The following is a 5,888-nucleotide window of genomic DNA, read 5'->3' as shown; positions in this document are numbered from 1 at the left end:
TCTTCCACAGGCCACCATCTCCCCCAGCACCTATGGGATCTGAATTAAAAGATTGATCCCTTGACAGCTTTTGAATTATCCATAATCTACTCCTGGCCCATTTTCTAACATTAAGGTCTTTCTGCCACTGTTTCTCTTAATTTGGCATCTTTGGGTTATCCTTTGGTTTGGAAACCTAGTGTCAGGGTTCTTGAACTTGGTTCACTTCTTGGTTCTTGAACTTGGTTTGTGTTTGGACCTGACTGTCCTCTCGCCTTGATAGAAGCAGTCTATGACACACCTGCAACACACCAGCTCCATCCACGATCTCATCTGCTCCCCAAGTAAAAACAGGGATAAGGCAGTCAAAATGTTAACATGTAAACAATTTACTCCATATTCTAAACTGGATTCTCATTTTATACAAGTGCAGATTCAAGTAAAACGGAATGAGGTAACTATTGATGACGAAGCTGAGAAAATAAATTTCTGTGTTATGTTTCCATTACATTTCTACTCCTGCAAGTGTACATGCAAATACTGAAAACAGAGCAATTTTTACCTCATCTTCTGTAGTTAACAGGGTACAGGGATTCATGTGTTGGTTGATTCAGTTGATGAATGTGGCGTTTACCACACAGCAGGTTAAGATTGCCTTAAGAGGTAATTAGTATCTCAAGAAGCAAACACTCTTCCATGGCTACTAACTAGGACAGTAACTCTGCCTCACAAATGCACACTATAGGTCACAGATAAAGCAAGGCAAATGGTTGCATCAGTACAACCAAATGCCATTGCTAGGAAAACACAACTGTAACCAAGACACTACCAGTTGCCAACACATTTTACAGAAAGACAAAGTTTTGCTGAGAGAATACATCTCTTGCAAGTTGAACTTAAAATCCTCCATTGTTGATGATGATCATGAAGTCACAGTTAGTGTATTATTTTTTTAATGAAATGTACTAGTCTTAAGTCAAATCTTTATGATGTCAAAGATTGTGGAAATTTGAAAATATCCTCAATTGTTGCATCAATACATACAACTAACTGGGGGAAAGAGGTAGCAGCATAGGTTTGAGAGGTTCAGCAATCTTCCACACATTCTAAACTCAGAGGATAATTGCATACTTGCACATTAAATGATGCCATAATTTTGTGGAGACTGTACAAATCCACTTCCCTAAGCCTGTGATACAGTTTAGACAATCAGATCATTATAATCCCAATTGTTATGCAAAGAACAGCTTCTATAACTTGTGAAGTTTGAGTAAATATAGGTCGTAAAGATCTCACTGAGTTCTGTTGTTACTAACAAAATCACAGTTGAGTCTCACGGGTAGTTAATACAACATATTGATCCAGCGGAAGTAGCTAGTTCTATGAGTGACAAAACGATTAGTCAATTTGTTAATAAAAATCGGACTCACTATTATTTAGGATATTCTACAGAGAAGTGATTATCTTTCCATTTTCAACCAGATGTTATTGAAATGGGTTAAACACAGATAAGAGTGAATCGATTCAGACAAAAATCAAGAAAAATACAACCAGAAAAAAAGGCTAGGAAGTTAATGTTTAATTTAGAGAAAGACTAATTTGGTATTTCTATAGTGTTGAAAGGAGTTTTCAAGAAAAGAATATTTTCGTTTTAATTTTAACAGATTAGATGATGTAGTAACAAAAACTTTCAAAGTCATTAGAAATACATATTTTTGATTTTGCATTTTCCAATCCATGTTCCCATGTTCTCATCATAAAATAATTTTTTCTAAAAATTAATTCATGAAGATTTTTTAAAATATCCTCCATCTTTAAGGTTCACCCTTTGAATTATCATTCATCATACTAGACAACAGTTTAAGGAAAATGTATTTCCTTATTAATATTCTATAATAAGTTTCTCAGGTTCATTGTTCAATAAGATATAGGCAATATTATTTAGTGACTTCTTAACAACAATCAGATCCAAATACTGCCATAATTTCTTTTCCTATCAACGTTCTCATTCACTTAGAATCAGACAGACTCCAATTTTTTACACACATTCACCACAGAACTGCATATTTTAGGTTTACCACAAAACAGACAGCAGTTTGTGCAACCATGGACCAAAGCAGAGTGTACAACAAATTCATTAAAGGCCTCATAATGTCTCTTACAGAAGAGATCTAGCGGTATGGCAAACTGAGCTAACCAGATGCTTGGCTTTCTATCACAAACACACAAAGAAGCATGAATAGAAGATAAAATTTAAATTAAAAACATTTTAACTGCATAGGTTAACTCAAAAGAAAGAAACCAAGTAAAAAATCTAAGCCAAAAGGGTAAGTACATTTACACTGTAGCTGCTTCCAGGAGAGTTGGAACCTATTCCAGGTCTTGGACACTAGAGTTTTAATATTTACAAGGACATAGGAGATGACTCTTCCAACATGTGGGAGGCAGAAGCTAGAAATGAGTCCCTTACATGAAACTCCGAGCCTCACAGAGCTGTCCTACCCCTAATAAGAGAGTAGGAAAAGTGCCACACAGCCATCTGGATAAGCAGCAATATAGTCCACCTCAGTAAGGAGCTTTTTGTAAAAAGAGAAAAATATAAAGCTTCCAGCAGAAATGAAAATTCCAGTTAAGATGTGAGCCTAGGGTTATCTGATTCCAGAGTTCTTGTTCTTTGCTTTAGCTTACGCTGCCTCTCCTTTCTCCAAATTGTCTTTATATTTATGCAGAGCAATACAGAATTTTTCTGTTGAATCCAGAATCAAAGCTTAGGATTCTCTACGTACAAACTATGCCTACAATTTTTTATGTATGTCACCCTACCAGCCATGTTAAACTTGTTTTGGTAAGGATATGATATCTTTCCTATTTTTTCTGGAATTATTTTCTAACATAGATCTCAAATGTCTGCAAACTGGAGAATAGCATACTAAAGCAGTGAAAACTTCAGTCTTCTGCCTCAAAGCTTAATGACCTCAGAAAGTGAATCCTGTTATGCTATGGCATATGCTCCAGAGCAGAATTTCATTGATTCTCCCCCAAAATGCACTTGAGCTAAAAGACATCATTGCAATCACAAAGACTCCCAGCCTGGAGGAAGCTACATTTTGAGAAAGGATGCAGATGGATAGGAATATCGGATTTGGTTATTGATGTACCTTAGGAACGATCTTAAGGTTACACTTGTGTTTTGAAAAATGGGCAGTTGGAGAACAGCTTCTTGCTCACAGAACTCTGAGATATTCCTGGTTTGATCAACACTGCACCACATCAGAGTCATCTGTAAAACCACACACTGAAGCATCAAATACATATTATAAGAAAGGAGATGATTCATTCTTTTATTGTGCACACATTTTCATGAGCTGCAAAGATGAGAATGTGATGAATGTCATAATGTCGTCAAATTTGTGGGTTTTGGGGTAAATCTCACTGGAGGTGGACACCAGGATTGATTCTAGGCTGGAATCTGCAAGCAGAAGTAAGCACTGTAGAGATCCTCTTGTTTCACCTCTGGTAACCGGCCCCCTTCCCACCAGAGTTTATCATGAAGTTGATGATGGAAATATTTATCCCAAAATGTAACATGTTAAATAAATCCCTCTGATAGACTGATTGAGATATGATAACACAATTTTTGGGAATTAACTCTAGAGTAATTTACAAGCTAGGGAAACTTAAAGCAGGGACCCCGATCAGAAAGAAGTATGAAGTAGAATGGTGTTTTCTAAATTGTAGTTATTAGAGTCACATTTTTATGATTTCCCATTTGTAAATAACTCCTGAGCTATTATGTACTGAATAGTTTCCTTCAAATCCACTATTTTTCTTTTTTCTAAAATTTAATCAATACATTTTTTTCCTTGAAATTTTTATCTGAAAAACAAACAAAAAATAAAGGAAAAAGACCAAAAAAGTATTGTAAACTTAATGGTTCAAGTGGGGAGAAAGGAGAGGAGGAGTCTGGGGCTGAGGCTCAGAGTCTGTTCAGGGCAATTTCTTATCCTCAAAGTTCCCTCTTCGAGTAAGACAGAAAAGCCTGGGACAGACCCCAGCCCCAAGTGCTTACCCTCCTTTAGAGAAGAGTCACAGTGTTCCGGGGGGCCGGGGGGGTGGAGGTAGGCAAGGGCTAAAAGGATCACAGAAAGTAGCCAGCCATGGGCTTCTTGGAAGGAATGCCCGCATCTCTTGGGGAGTGGCCTCTAAGATGATGAAATCTTTCAGGAGTTATTCATCCAGCTCGAAGATGGTCACTGCATTCCCACAGCAGTAGCAATAGTTGAGTGACAACTCCACCGTGAGCACAGTTTCACTGAAGCACTACCTGTCATCTTCCATCACCAGCTGGTGGGCACAAGGCAGGTCATGTCAATGCCATTGGCTGCATGGAACTGGGCCACCAACTCACTGCCAAACAGGTAGCCAGCCCTACGGGGGCTCGCATCCCAGCCTGTTGTATCTTCATGGTCAGACTTGAGCAGGTCACTCATGGGCCAGTCATGAGGCATCCCTGACTTTCGGTCAACCCTCTGGGTCTGGTCCAGGGTCTACATGGATGGGGAGAGGCCTCTGTGCATGCAGAGGTCTTATCATCGATGACGGCCAACAAGCTGTGGTAGTCAAAGATCTCAGGGCAGTACTGCTACATAGTCACCAAGCCATATTTACGCGGGCAGTCATCATAAGAGCTGTAGACCTGGGTGGTCTGGTGGCTCTCATGGTTGCCTGGGATCAGGGTGATGCGGTAAGGATAACAAACCTCAACGTCCAACAGAAAGAGGAACGTTCAATGATGCCATAGTAACCACGATCCACAATGTCTCCTGTGAAGAGGTAGTTGGTCTCAGGGAAGTTGCCACCTACTCTAACAGCTCCTAGAGGTCATAGACTTGTCCATGGATCTTGCCACATACTGTGGCTGGAGAGTCCACGCCTCTGCATGCTGCTGTCTTCTACCAAGATCTCTCTGGCCTTAACGCACAGGGCTTGACTTCCCTCTCCTTGATGATCTCACAGCACAGCAGCTGCTCCATCTGCTTGTCCATGTAGTTGATCTTTGCCATGGCCCACCCACCCTACCTCTACCCCCAGCCTCTAAGCGCCGGTCAGAGCTGGGGCACTGCCCCTTCAACTCTGCCCAGGCACAGGGTCTCTGCCACCATGGCTCTGGCTCCAGCTCTCAGGCTCCCTGCCTTCCATTTTCCCTCCACTTTGGGTCCTTGCCTTGCTACCCAATCTACCACCTTTTATCTTTTTGCAGTTTTTCTCCCTTCTTACCTCTAGTCTTCCCCACCCCATTTCACTTGATTTCTGTTCATTTCCTTTTCAGATTTTGTTTAGCTATTTCTTATTTTTCCCTTTCTTAAATTCTGTTATTAGTCCACATTCAATGTCTTACGTTCCATCTCTTGTTCATCAAGGTATTTCCCCAAATAAAACAGTTAACTCTCTAAAAACTGTTTACAAATGTCCACCTACATGGCAATATTATATTTAATAAAAATGTAATAAGTAATACATAAATAATAAAATTATAACCTTTGCTGAGAACTTACTATATGGTAAATACTTTTCTATGTGCTTTATACAAATGAACTCATTATCCTCCTAAAAAATACCTTGATCTAGATATTATTATTTTATCCAGTTTATAAATAAGGAAATGGAAGCTAAGAGACATTAAATATATTGCCCAAAATTGTTGCTGGTTGGTATTGGAGCCAAGATTCAAACTTTGACATTTTCACTCCTAAACTGATGCTCTTAATGTTACAATATAATGCACGTAAAACACGTGAAAACTATCCCACTGAAATCTCAGAAACACATGTTATGCATTCTTTCAGAGAAAATACTAGGGAGAATTATATTCCACGAAAAATGTCTTCATGTAAGTAACAGGAAAACAA

The 5,888-nt window shown here is 39.1% G+C and overlaps 1 pseudogene; it reads right to left on the bottom strand.

Moving 5' to 3' along the window:
• Nucleotides 1-4,117: 4,117 nt before the first annotated feature.
• On the bottom strand, nucleotides 4,118-5,042 carry LOC124230515 (serine/threonine-protein phosphatase 4 catalytic subunit-like; annotated as a pseudogene).
• Nucleotides 5,043-5,888: the final 846 nt, after the last annotated feature.

Source organism: Equus quagga, chromosome 1 (assembly GCF_021613505.1).
Source record: "Equus quagga isolate Etosha38 chromosome 1, UCLA_HA_Equagga_1.0, whole genome shotgun sequence".
NCBI classification, from domain to species: domain Eukaryota; kingdom Metazoa; phylum Chordata; class Mammalia; order Perissodactyla; family Equidae; genus Equus; species Equus quagga.
The sequence above is the reverse complement of the archived record's forward strand: the minus strand, read 5'-3'. Positions and strand labels throughout refer to the sequence as shown.